Raw genomic sequence first — 14,988 nt, 5'->3', positions numbered from 1 at the left:
CTAGGTCATTTGTTCAACATCATTTATTGGATAATTTATTTTTCTTCAATAATTTGAAGAGATATATTTATATGTACTAAATTTCTATTTTGTTTTGGGGTTTATTTCTGAATTTCGTTTTGTTTCATAGGCCTGTTTGGTTTTGGCCAGTAATAACATTTCTTATTATTGAAGCTTTACACATATTGATGCTGGTAGTCATATTCCCTCCACATTAATCTTTTAAATAAATTTTTTGTCTGTACTTATACATTTATTTTTTTTAAGTAAATTATAGTATTATTTTTGCAAGTTCAAAGAGAGAAAGATACTTCTTTGCATTTTTTTATGGGATGACATTGAATGAACCTATTAAACTTTGGGAGGATATATATGTTTATTGAATCTTTCTATACCAGATCAAAGTATATCTCCATTTATTTATTTTTTATACACCCCTTCTTTACAAGAAGATCTTAATTTTTAAAGTTTACTAGTAAGTATTTTATTTTTTAAATCTGATTTTGTAAATGGGATGTTTCCATTTCATTTTGTAACATATTTTTGCCCAAAATTTTGGTTTTTATTGGGTACCCACCATATAAGAAGTGGTAGTGTGAATCTGATTTTAAAACACAGAGTTAAGACAAACGGTTTCAATTTCTAGGCTGTATGTGGTCTTACTTTTATCTAAGTCTTTTCCTATTTACCACCTATCCTTTCTTAAACAGAAAATGGCCTTCTCTTATCATTCAGTCAGTCTTGTGTCTCAGGTTCTTTTTCAGTTAGCTAGGTCCTTGCCATTTGCCTAAATACTTTATGACATTTGTAAAATAGGCTGTTAAAAATCTACATATTGGTTTTTTGTTTTAAAAGAAACCTTTCCTAATATTTCGAGTTATGTGGGTATTTAAGAAGTATGATCGACTATATTTTTCTGCTCAATTTTTGCATTCCATAGAAAAATTAGAACTTTGATCTAAGTTTGCAATATGTGTAGCTTGTACCCAGAGACATGGGAGTGAAGAAGGCTGCTAAAACTCTTAAGAGTGAATAGAGCTGAAACCACAACTTATTTAGCAGCTTGGCATACCTCATTCTCACATTTGCAGAAAGAGCAATGTCTGCCTCCTGTGGCCTTCTCACAAAAAAAGGTACACAATGATCAGTTCAGCTTCCAAGAAGTGAGGAGTACCCTGGTTGGTGTAGCTCAGTGGATTGAGCGTGGGCCTGTGAACCAAAGGGTCACCGGTTTGATTCCTAGTTGGAGCACATGCCTGGGTTGTGGGCCAGGTCCCCATTCGGGGGCATACCCCATTCGAGGTAACCATACATTGATGTTTCTCTCCCTCTCTTTCTCCTTCCCTTCCTTTCTCTCTAAAATAAATAAATGAAATCTTAAAAGAAAGAAGAAGTGGGGAGAGAGAACCAGAAGTCTATTGAGGCCTTTTGTGCCAGGTTTGTTTGTTTGTTATTTGTACTAGGTGTCTCCACTGAGCATCTGTATTACAAATACATAGTCTGAGAAACATCTATCTGCTGCTGCAGTAACATCCTTTCTTATCCAGCTCTCTTCAGCCCTCTACAGTTTTACCATAATTAGGCTTCAAGTTTATACCTGTACACATCTAGTCATTCATCCCCAAAACTGATAACATGTCAGGCCATTACTAGAATCTACTGGAATAGCTTTGTCCTTTTCATAAATGCTTTGTTCAAAGGTACTTATTTTGAACATCTATGTTTTTTACTTGTTTAGGTCTTAGCACAAATCACTGAGAGAGGGTTCTACTTCAAAGACCTTGATGCTATTTTCCAATGAAAAATTCTGGATGGATCCTCCTCAATCTGTCAGAAAATTTCTAACAATGTTAAACCTTAAAAAGGAAGTTTTTCTGATCCTACTTTATATTTTCCCAAGTGGCTCCTTCATCAGTATGTAAATGTCCCCAAACCTTACCCTAGAGGCAAGCTCTGGATACCAAGGAGTCTTGAGGGAAAATATCAGGAGGAGCAAAGCAGAGATCTCCAAGGAAACTGGCTACAGGTACCTAAATTGAGAAAGGATGCCAATTTCTCACTCAATATTTTAAATTCAGCTTCTCCTCTATAACAAATGCAGCCAATCAAAAACCAAAGCAGGCTAGAAGGAGGTGTGAGTTTTGGGGAGAGACAAATAGAGAAGTGGGGAGGCAATTGCCTAAAACTTTTCTTGGGGCTTTCAGTTAGTCTTTTTGGTGTGTGGGTAGATCAGCCAGGTGCCAGAAAAGAAGGACCACTATATAAATAAAACGAATCTACTATGCAAATAGTTAAAATGGTCTACGTAAGCTCCATTATGATTAGAATACAAGTGCCACCACTTTTCAACATTAATGGAGTTGTATTCGATCCACACATTGCTTTAGGCATCTCATTTACTGACACATTTGGACATCAGTTGAGCATAAATTAAGTTACATAATTTATAGTGCATAAAAAATCACAGAAAGGCTTATTGATTCATTAATTAGGATAATATATTTTAGCTGGTGCAGTCTTTCATCAATAAATTTTGATTGAGTTTTCAAGTTAAAGCCTGAGGTAAAATGTGCTCTATTTTTGTTGTTGTTGTTGTTCATGTTTTTTTAAGGTTTTCAGACACACTGAGCCCAAACGCTGTGAATGTTCCCTGATTAAATGCAACAGAATCACTTTGCAGCAAAGATGAATCACTTTTCTTAATTTGTTTAAATGAAAATCATTCACATATTCTCAGTGTAAGGTTTTCTATTTCTCTATAAAAGTAATTGGTTTTTCTTGTAAACCATATTCCAAATCAGTAGAATATTATAGATTATTAGTGTCACTATTTTAAATGTATTCTCAAATTTCAGCACTATTTCCAGTGCAACCACATATTAAACCTTTACCTGTGGGATAAACAAAAAGATGACCTGATATATTAAAAAGACTGCTCCCTCTAGGGAATTTTGCCAACATTTTTATGGGAAATAAATAATGCATGCCAGATACATTAGAAAGTCATGGGAATGATCTCAAAATTAAAAAAATAAAATTCAAGATTTTAGTATTTTGATTTGAAGATGGCAATGGTGGAGTCATTCCCTTTGGAATTGTAGTTTTAAATGCCTATTTGTATCTAAAATCGTCAAAATCAATGCATAACTCTTTTTCTGAGACTGGGCTTCCATTAATAAGGTTTTTCTTCATTGGAGTCCCTCAAAAACCTATCCTGAAGCATGATAAGCCAAAAAAGGAAGTTTATTAAAAGGATACTTGTTGACCATAGAGTTGTTGGGAGGCCTGAAAAACTAAACTGAATGTTAAGTTCAGGGAACGATTTTGAAAACCACATGGCGCAGCTGGCCCGGAGAGGAAATGGAGCATGTGTTACAGAGCACGTCTTACAGAGCATCAGGAAGGATGCCACCAACTCCCAACGCCCCGCTAGGTCACTTCCGTGCTGAGAGCTGGACTCAGAAAGCATTGAGAAACTGTGTACACTGTGGCTGCTGCCGTCAGAAGAAGCAGCATTATTGCCTCTCATGCCAGCCAAACTGGATTCTGACTGGAGCTTCCTTCTTCTCGTTGCTTCCTTACTGACAATATTCTGTGTGGTTGAGCCTGATTGGAGAGCCAAAGCCACTGCATGAGAGGTTGGGAATTTTGTTTCCTGCCTTCTACCTTGTGGAAGCAGGACTCTGAAATCTGGGGATACTCCAGTATGGTAAAGGTGTTTTCAAAATGTGCTGCAGAGTCAGAAAATATGAAAAAATATCCATGTCCAGTGTAGTGAGCAACTTTATTTTACCTGTGAGTGAACTGCAAATCAGGAAATTTCAATAACATGTCTAATGTTGCACACTGCCAGAAAAGTTAGAGTCAGGCTATAAACCCAGGTTTTTCTCATTCTAAATCCCATGCCTTTGTTTATTGCTATTTTTGTCCAACCCATAAACATGAGAAGCACATGCTTTCATCCTTACAACTTCTCAATAAGGGCAGTCCTGCGCTGTTATCAAATAGTGCTGACAGTGTGGTCCGAGTGGGATTACGTGGTGAGCATCTATTGGTACTTTGTTGTTGTTTTCTACTCACCAGCCTTTTCTCTTCTGATAATGGCAATACATTTCGGGGGAGCTATTTCTCTCCAGTTCTTATGGACCTGGTGTGACAATTGTCACAACACTTTCATTTCACCTTTCAGAAGGAGTGGGCTTGCAAATTTGGCTGGCCAATTCTTGACATCCTCTTGGCCATGGTTATTGTCTTAGAAATGGGCTTGTTACCAAAGCCGGGCCAATAAAAATACTTCCTAGGACTTTACTGTGACAATTGGCGAACAAGACATCCTCTGTGGTGGGCTGAGTAATGACCACTTAAAGATGTTAGCATCTAAATGCCTATAACTTGTCAATTAGTTTCAAAGTAAAAGAGACTTTGCAGATATGAGTAAAACCTTGAGGTGAGAAGATTGTACTGGATTATTTAGATACTTCATTTCAGGTGGGGCTGCTATACTCACAAGTCATTATAAGAGACAGGGCAGGAGATCAGAGTGAGTAGAAGGCAGTGTGACCATGGAAGCAGAGATTGGAGGGATGTGGCCACAAACCAGGTAAGCTTGGCAGCCCCTAGTAGTGCAGGAGGCAAGTTCATTTGTCTGGGTTCTCCAGAGGAACAGAAAAAAATATGTAAAGATATTTATTATAAGGAATTGGCTTATAGAGACCAAGAAGTCCCAAGGTTTTTTAGTTGGCAAGCTAGAGAGACTCAGGAGTATAGATGGTATAAATTTCATTTCGAGTTCAAGTCTGAAGACAGAAGAAGACTGATGTCCATTTTGAAAAGAGGCAGAAAGAGTGAATTTTTTCTTACTTTGCCTTTATGTTTTATCCAGGCCTTCAATATATTGGATGAGGCCTACCCCCATTGGTGAGGTCAACGTGCTTTACTCAGTCTACAGATTCATATGTTAATCTCATCCATAAACACCCATACACCCCCCCCCCCCAAATAATGTTTAATGAAATGTCTGGCACTCCGTGGCCTAGTTGGGTTGACACATAGAACTAACCATCACAGCAAAAAGCAGATTCTCCCTATGAACCTCCAGAAGGAATTAACCCTGCCCATCCCTTGAGTTTAGCTTGGTGGGACTAATTTTGGACTCTGACTTCCACATTTAACAGAATAAATATGTGTTGTTTAAAGCCTTTAAGTTTGTGGTAATTTGTTAAATGTCAACAAGAAAACCAATACGTCCCCTCCCCCCTGAGAGATGAGAGAAACAGGGAAAGAGACACAGAAAGATCAATGAAGATAATAAAGGTGACAATTGTGATGATGCAATTCGAAACACTTAATTTACTCTAGGCCAGGCCCCCACCCTTGTGCATTGCAGTTTCCTTGGCCCATATATTTGCGTACCAAATACTTTGTATTGTATTTCTACCACACTACCTGAGAGTCTCAGGGATACAATGTATCTATCTTATTTTCAAAATTTATAAAATATAAGAAAAATGGGAGCATACAGCCAACAAGTCTCTTGTTTTTCATGCAGAGAGATAAAGTGGATTTCTCTTTTAAAAATGTGTTTTTATATTTAAAATTTATTTATTGATTTTAGAGGGAGAGGATGGGAGAGAGAGAGATAGAGAGATACAGAGAGTGAAACATTAAACTGTTATTCCACTTATCTATGCATTCATTAGTTGATTCTTGCATGTGTCCTGACTGGGGGGTCAAACCCGCACAGCCTCGGTGTGTCAGGACAATGCTCTAAGTGCTGAGCTACCCAGCCAGGTAAAGTGGATTTATTGAAGAAAGAAGAATATTTTATGAATGCATTAGTGCATATTAATTTATCAAATTCAGATAGAGACAATATTAAAGATTTTTAAAAGTTTTTAAAAACAAGGTAAAGTCAATGTTCTACTTAGTCAGCATTGAAAATAAACTCCCTTACTATTCTTGGATAAAATAGCAAGCATTTAATGGGGTAGTCACAGGAATGTAAAAGTACAGCATAAGGAGTATAGTCAATCATATTGTAATAATTATGCCTGGTGTCAGAAGAATACCAAACTGATTTCTGGCCAAGATGGAGACATAGGTAGATACACTTTGTCTCCTTGCACAACCTAAAGAAGTACAACAACAAATTTAAAAACAAAAAATAACCAGAGCTGCCAGAAAATCAAACTGTATGGAAGTCTGACAACCAAGGAGTTAAAGAGTAGTTCAGTTGGTTGGAGCACCATCCTGGTGTGCCAAGGTTGCAGGTTCAGTCCCTGGTAGGGGTACATATAAGAGGCAGCCACTGAATGCATGGATGAGTGGAACAAATTAATGTCTCTATTTCTCTCTCCTTCCACTTTCCCTTCTCTACCTAAAAAAAAAAAAATCAATAAAATAAGATGTGAAGAAGAAAATTGCTGAGAAAAAAATAACAAAAAGAGTAATTTACAGCAATAGCACAAAAGGAGGGAAAGAGCAGTTAACAGAGTGAGTGTTCTAAAATCCTCTCATTGTCTGGTAATTTTCAGAAGTACTAATTAATTTTTTAAAGATATTTTATTTACTTATTTTTAGAGAGGGGGAAGGGAGGCAGAAAGAAAGGGAGAGAAACATCAATTTGTGGTTGCTTCTCATGTGCCCCCTACTAGGGACCTGGCCTACAACCCAGGCATGTGCAAACCAGAATTGGTGTACCCTTTGCTTCACAGTCCAGTGCTCAATCCACTGAGCCACACTAGCCAGGAATAACGTACTAATTAATTTATATTAGACTCTAATAAGTGAAGGATTCATGCCATAATTTCTAGAGAAGTGCTGTCAAAAAATATATTGCAAACCACAGATGAGAATGACACAAATAATTCTTCAATTTCTGGCAGTTTTATTTATAAAAAGTAAAAAAAAGTGGATGGAATTATATTAATAATGTATATTCTCATCCAATACATGTTAGATTTCACAAACCAATAAACATTATGCAAGGGGTTTTTTAAAAATCATATTAAGTCTTTAAGACATGGTATTTTACTCTTAGAGCACGCTTCTATTTGGACTAACCACATTTCAAGTGTCACTGGTGGTTACTGGTCAGCCTAGGTTTAGAACAGCCGTTCTCAAGGGGCAAGGTTTTCCTCTAACAGGGTGTACTGGACTGTGCCTGAAGGCATTTTTGATTATCATGATTGTGGGAGGGTGGATGGTGCTATTGGTATCTAGTGGGTAGAAGCCATGGATGCTGCTATATATCCTGCAATTTACACAGAACAGCCCCTCCCCACACTCCATAAAAAATTTAGTCCTAAATATTAGTCACGACATCCTTGAGAAACCATGCTCTAGAGTAATCCTTAAAATAAAAGTTTAAAAGTATATAACTAATAAGCTAATGGCAGGGGGAAAGAATAAACAAAATATCACTAATTTAACAGAGCAAAAGAATGGGAAAAAAGGAATAGAGAAAGAATGGGACAAGTAGAAAGCAAAGAGTTGTATTAGTGAAATAACATTAATTACAAATGGATTAATATTCTAATTAAAGATTAATATTGTCAGATGGGGACAAAGTGTCTGCCTATATGTTGCAAAGGAAATATTTTAAATATAAGGATGCAGAAAAGTTGAAGGTAAAATGGTTAAAAAGTTTAGGCCATGAAGACTCTGACCAAAATAAAACAGGTATGTCTATACTAATTTTCAATTGGTTTTAGGAGAGATCCAAGAGTGCAGACAAGTGGAAGCTGCACTAACCTCCTCCCAAAACCAGTCTGGAATTACAACTAAATTGTAGAGAAATCATCTGGAGTAACCACCTGAACAATAACTGGAGAGAAGCCTTATAACCACAGGAATACAGAAGAAACCACTTCACCAAAATGTGACTGGTACGGAGTGTGGAGGAGGTGCAAGAAGGCTGGCTGGCCTCCCACAGTCAGCAGCTGAAGTTCCAGAAGGAAATTTCAATGGCTGGGTGGTTCTCCCAGAGAAGTGTGGGGTCTAAACTGGGCTTCCAAACCTAAAGCACCAGAGCTAGAAAGGAACCCAGATAACATCCCGCTGTGAAAAGCGGTGGGGTTTCTGTGTACCAGAGAGAGATAGCTAGAGACATAGAGTCTTTTAAAGGGCCAATGCATAAAATTTCACTTGCAGCCACTTACCCTTGGCTCTGGCAAAGTGGGGGCGGGCAGAGTGGATTAGAGACACTTGAGGAAAGCCTGGGGATGCTGGCTTTGGGGACAGAACTGAGGGAGCAGCAGTCAGGATCCCTGTGCTGAGCCATTCCCCATACTGCAGGAGCCGTCTTGCTCAGGCAGAGCAGTCCCCTCCCAGTGGCATCAGCCTGAGGGGAAGCAATAGCTCTGCTGAAAGGAATTGTTCTGCTCCACCCTATAAAGCTTAAGCCTGACTGCTGATTACCAATTGGCTAGATTAACAATGGAAGAAGATAACCACAGACTGTGGATCACTGGTGCAGCCCCTCTGGAAACAGTATGGAATTGCTCAAAAAAATAAAAATGGAACTGCCTTTTGACCTGGTGATGTTATAGAAAACAACTCAGCTGCTTTCGGGTGTACGGAGTGGAACTTTATTTATGCATGTGGACCCATAGGAGGCAGTCTCCAAATTCTGGGCCCTGATCAATGGGGAACAATTGCTATATAGAGTGAGGGGGCGGTCTGTCACTTGGACCGTTACTTCTGGCGTGAAAGCAGGAAGCAGCTTATAGAAGCAAGAAAGCGGAATTGCTGATAGGCGTTAATAAGAAATTCTTTGCTCTTACTTCCTAGTTACCTAGTTACTTGCTCTCCCTGATCCTGCTGACTCAGCTGTGAGCCCTCTCCTGGGCAGGCTAAAAGGCATTACATTCATCCTATTGATTCAGCGGCTAGCTCCCCTCCTGGGCAGGCCACTACATTCCTCCTTTTTGATGCTTGACAGTGCTGTTGACTGCTCTAGCATCACTTTATGGTTATTCTTGTATGTCAAGGGGCTGTTGTAATTTCTGATAACGATATTGCTGGAGAGACAGAATCCTGGCAGTTGCCCTGTGGGTAACTGCTGCTTCTAAGTTCTGGACTATGATCTGCAGGATACAGGGGCGAAGCTTAAACCTAAAAAGATAATAGTTAGCGGTCCTAGAAAGGGAAGTAGCCACTGGAGCCAGGCTTGAGGATTTATTCCTTCATTTCTCTAATTCTAACTTTCTGTTTCTTTGGTGTGGTGGTTTATATTCTCTTTGATTTCTTTAACTTTCTTAGCTATGATCCCTGACTGATTTATATAGTAGCAACATTCCTCTCCTAGGAACGTATAGGTCCCCGCTTTCCCTGGATTCAGAGCATTAATGAGGTCTCTTTTCTCATTATTTTTCTCCTTTTGTGATTTATTGTCAGGGAGGGGTTCTGAGACCCCTCTTTCCTTCTGGAATTATATAAAGAGCAATGGACAAAGGTCTCATCTTCTTGTAACTAATTCTGGCTGGACATGGACGTTGTCCTACCTACCCTTGGGTAGGGGTATCCTGAAAGGGGGGGGGTACAGCACGGAGGGAGTCCTTCCTGCAAGGGGAAGGACCTTACAGGGTCTTGGTCAGTTGGCTGTCACTAGGAAGTTGCAGGCTTGGTGTCCAAAGGCTGGCATTACTGGACTGTTGGCCTTCTGGTCAGGTCATATTCTGGAGGTGACAGATTGGGCAAGAAATTAGAAGCACAATTAAATCATAACTATTAAATGACAAAGGCAGGGACTTCAGTAAAGAATGGCTTATCTAGTGGAAGGTGTACAAGGCATACTACACCTATCCTAGACTCTTGTGGACTACTATACTTCACTCGGGCTGAGGGGAATACATTAGGATTTCCCTCCTTCTAGATTTTTGAGCCCTTTCTGTCCAAGCTATCAAGACAGAAAAGGAAAAGTCAGTTCTAAAGTGAAGCCCACAGACTACCCCAACCCTTTATCAACCCAACTACTTAGTTTAATCAAACCGTTGAGTCTCAGGGGGTGATGACAAAGATGGGCTCTTTAAGTGAGGCCTATATTGCAACCAATCACTCATAGGCATAGGCAGGTCATAGACATACACCCTATAAAAACAGAAGAACACACAGGTTAATTCACACAACAATCTCCAAACCAGTCTCTGCACCTGCGAGACTGTCTTTTGGGAGGATATTACATTGCAAGGTCCTTCCTGCAATGACATTTACAGTGGCAATTTGACAGGTCCTTTGCACTTGTACATTGTACATCTTTGGTGATATCATAAACCTGGTTTCAAATCTTAAATGAAAACAAACTTTCAAGACAGTTAGCTGTGCCATTCTGATGTCCAATACTGAGCATTGTGATTTTCTTTGAACTATAATTTTTCTTCTTAAGATCACCCTCACTGTTATTACAGGGACTACTTTGGGTTCTGCTTTTGATTTTGACTGTTCATTTGCATAAACACACCAAGAGCAGCCTGGATCACTTCTGATCCTTAAGTCTGTTTTGCTGGAACTCACACAGGGAACCCTTAGATTGACTTCTCAGTCCGGCCCTCGGGGCGCAGAAGCAGAGCCACACATCTGCCATCTGGCTTTGCCTGTACTAGTCATTTCACTCAAATTTTTGAGCCTCCATTGTGCTTACAGGTTCCTTTTTAGCCATCTACAGGAAAGCAACCTTCTTTCCTTCCCTGGAAAGACTCGAACGAACTGCACGACCAACCAAAGTACCAGGTTTTCCTCGTGGGCTTTCGCTAGCTTCACAAGTTCCTCAGGGCTTTCTGGTAATGACCAGAACCCATACATGCCTCCTTCAGGCATGACATTCCAGTCAAAGTCCTGGTTAACAAAACCACTACTAAAGACTGGTCTTATTGGTTTTATGCAAAGAAACCTTACGTCCTTATTTATTCCTTCAGAGTGCCAAATTCTGGAGGAATCAGGTAGGGAGAAAAATACAAAGTGTGATGGAAAATCCTTTTCCTTCTGATATCTACTGAGATTGCATCTCCATGCCTTACATTTTCCATTACTAATCCCACATAATTCTTTTCCAAAACTTTTGCAAACTTTTACAATCTTTCACACACTTTCTTTATTTACACATCTTATGCTTTCCCTTGTTGACTTTCCTATGGAGTATGAAGTTTCAACCTTTTCTGGAATCCTCAATTTCCTTTCTCAGAGCAGATACAGAGCAATATCCAAAACACAGAGTTCTGAAATAATACACAGGTAGAGGCATTCTCTTGCACTAATGTATCCACTGGTGCCTCGCAGAGACATGCTCCTTCAGGCCCAGTCTCAGGGCAGAGACATGCTGCTTTGCCTCAGGCTGAACTACTTATCAGCTCCTAATGACCCTTTCTGGGTCCCGGGTGGCAAAGGCATCCTCTCCAACTGGCTACAGTGACCTCTTCTAGGTCTTCAGGTGCACAGGGTTTCTGATCAGAAACTACCAATGGCAGAGAAATTCGCTCTTTTCCTATGAAACCAGAAAACAAGTAGTTGAGGTTTCCTTTAGGTTTAAAACTTTTATATCTTTTATATATATTTCTACTCATATTCTCTTTTATTCTTGGTTTTTTTCCCACAAGGGAAGAACTATATTTAAACTCAGTACTTAAACTCAGTATGTGGTAGCCAAAAGTCCTTAGCAGTACAGGTATCTTCTTTAAAAATCCTTAGATTCACAGGGACATCTTGCAGCTTTCTGATGCTTAGACATTGCAAACACCCTATAAATCATATGGCCACTCTTGGACCTCAGTTTATGACCTTTAAAACCAGAGCTATTCCTATCAGAACTAGTTACACAGAGAACCTGACTGCTGCAGTGTCCACATAGCAGCAGCATACAGCTCATAATCTGAAAAGAAGCCTTAGCCCGTTCCAAGATTGCGGCACCCATGAATGCCTTGTCTTCATGGTGGGGCACTCACGTGGCTCATCCATTTTTCCCAAAATGGCAGCACCCTGACTCTGGTTCCATCCACTTGCGAAGGTTTCAGGACTCTGGTTTCAGGAGCCCCAGAAGCCTCCAAGGACCCTTCTACCTGTGGGTGTGGAAGCACTATAAAGCCACTTTCCACCCACTGGGGGTGGTTCACTGAGGCTGCAGTCACCAGTGGAGGTGGGGGCCCTCTGGCTCTGTTTTCAGGAGCCAAGGAAGCCCCTGCCAGCCCCTGGTTCGGTGGGTGAGCAGAGCCCACTTGCAGAGGCTGCGAATCCATGGTGGAGACTTCTCCCACCTGCAGGGCAGGAGAAGCTGTAGTGGGTCTTATCTCCCCAGAAGGCAGCATCACCACCGGAGTTCCCGCTCTCTGGGGTCCCTCATTGCCTATTCTGAGGATGGGAGAAGGTCTCCCAAAGACAAACTCATATGGGGTGTAGCCTGAAGGGTTAAGGGCATTCCTAACTCTAAGTAGTGCCAGCAACAGCAAGTCAGTCTGAGGCAGTCCAGTCTCCTGGTGGAACTTTGTTAGTTTCCTTGAGAGTCCAGTTCATGTGCTTTACTTTTCCTGAGCTCTGGGATCGGTATGCAGTGTGCAATTTCCGTGTGATATGGAGAAGCCTTGTTACCTCCTGTATTATGTTTGAGATGAAAGCTGGACTGCCAGCTAACCTGAGGACTATAGGCGCCTGTAACCCTGGTCTTCGTTGCCGGCCAGTGGGCTTTTTCTTTTTCCTTTTAGAACACTCCCTTTCCTAGCACCCCTTCTCTCTGCAGTAGGTGCACTGGTCTCGTTCTGTGCTCTGGTATGCCAGTCTATTTCTTTTCTTAGGCAATCTGGTGGCTCCCTGCTCCTGGGAGGTATCTGGTTTTCCAAAGGACCCACTGCCGGGGCCACCAGCACAGGCCCAGGAGGTCTTCACAGCTCGCTCCTGGCTCAATCACGAGGGCTTGGCTGGGGTAGAGCTGCTCGTCCCCTTGGCCACCCATTTAGTAGGACCAGGTGCAGGGGGCCATGTGGGCCTCGGCCACCTCCGTTCTTCCAGCAGGGTGTGTGTGGGGGGGGTCACTGCCTGCCGCCTGGCTGGGCTACTGCTCTGTTATACTGGGGCATATTTTAGAGAGGCCGACACCTTTGAACAGGGTCTCTCTCTACTCTGCCACCGGAGACTGGCAGGAGCTGCAATCTAGGTCGCAGATGAGGGTCTTTGCTTCCCCGGGTCTGGCCGAGAGTTTCCAGAGCATATAGGAGAGGCAGACTGATAGGCGGCTCTTCCTCTCGCTCTCCTTTGAAAATGGGGGTCAGCGTGTTTCTCTTAACCAGGCAACTAAAACACTGGGTTACGCCGCTTTCTGCCTACCTCCAGCCTTTCCTACTGTCTTAGGCTTCTCATCTGCACACTCCAGAGCAATGACAGCATGTCCTGCGCTAATTCCTGCCAGTGGTCTATATAAATATACTGATTGAGATGTCCTAGCTTGCCTGTTACTATGAGGTGGACTGCCCTAATCATATCTAAGTTCAGTGTTCCTTCAGGGGCCAGCCTACTCCAAATGTTGGCCACTCAGAGATGCAAAAGACCTCTAACTGACCAGCATCCATGCTCGGTTCCTGGCCCCAGAATCAGTCAGAGTTTTTGCAGCATGCAATCTAACACAGTGGAAGGTCCCCCGCCCATGGTGATCCTCCCAGAACAACGCAGACAAACAAAGGGAAGGGGGTTTCGGTTCGCCCGCCTAGCTTCCCCTCTCGTGAGGTGCTTGGGTCTGTCTTGGCTAAGGCTGCCTGTGTAGAATCTGGGTTAAACTCCCAGCTGTTATGCCATATGACAGACTGAGGAACCACAGGTTGGGGCCCACTCTTCGTGGAGCCACAAACACAGTCACTCCCACAAACACACAGACAAACATGCAAGAGTTTATACAGTTCTGCCCAAGTAGGACTGCCCAGGTGGGGATAGGTTTCCCCTTCCAGATGGCCAATTGGCCTCCAGAGGACTTACGGCTAATTGCCTTCCTGAGAGGTGATCAGTCTCTCCTTCTACCCCAAGGGGTGGGCCTGGTCTTGAGCTCTGGTCCCCGGGGCACTTACCGATGGGCACCTTCTTAGGTCCAGATAGTTCCAGTCCACCTGCCCGGGTCAAAGAGCAGTCCGGAGGATGACTTCCATGGAGTCCGGGGTATCCAGGACCCAAAATCACCGGGGCACGCGATTCCCTTCGGCCACCAGGCTCCCTCTCAGTCACTCCCCTGCCACCTTCACTGGAGGCAAAAAAAGGCCTGCTCTTGTGAGTGTTTTCTGGTCAGGGAACCAAAATGTTACAGAAAACAACACAGCCATTTTTGGGTGTACGGAGTGGAACTTTATTTATGTATACGGACCCGTAGGAGGCAGTCTCCAAATTCTCGGCCCTGATCAGTGGGGAACAATTGCTTATATAGGGTGAGGGGGCAGTCTGTCACTCGGACCGTTACTTCTGGCATGAAAGCTGGAAGCAGCTTATAGAAGCAAGAAAGCGGAACTGCTGGTAGGAGTTAATAAATTCTTCGCTCTTACTTCCTAGTTACTTAGTTACTTGCTCTCCCTGATCCTGCTGACTCAGCTGTGAGCCCCCTCCTGGGCAGGCCACTACAGTGATTCTACTGTTGGGATTATACCCTAAGAATCCAGAAATACCTATTGAAATGAACCTATGCACCTCAAAGTTCGTAGCACTGTTATTTATAATAGCCAAGTGCTGGAAACAGCCTTAGTGACCACAGGTAAGTGAGTAGGTCAAAAAACTGTGGTACATTTACGCAATGGAGTACTATGAAGCAGAAAGAACTTTACCCCTTGCAACAGCATGGATGGAACTGGAGAGTATTATGCTAAGTGAAATAAGCCAGGGCGGTGAAAGACAAATACCACATGACCTCACCTATAAGTGGAACCTAATCAACAAAACAAACAAGCAAGCAAAATAGAACCAGGGACATGGAAATAAAGAACAAACTGATAGTGACCAGAGTGGATGAGGGTGGGGAATAATGGGGGAAAG

This window comes from Artibeus jamaicensis, unplaced genomic scaffold (genome assembly GCF_021234435.1).
Source record: "Artibeus jamaicensis isolate MK-2021 breed Jamaican fruit bat unplaced genomic scaffold, CSHL_Jam_final contig_452, whole genome shotgun sequence".
In the NCBI taxonomy this organism is placed as follows: domain Eukaryota; kingdom Metazoa; phylum Chordata; class Mammalia; order Chiroptera; family Phyllostomidae; genus Artibeus; species Artibeus jamaicensis.
Note: the sequence above shows the minus strand (reverse complement) of the source record.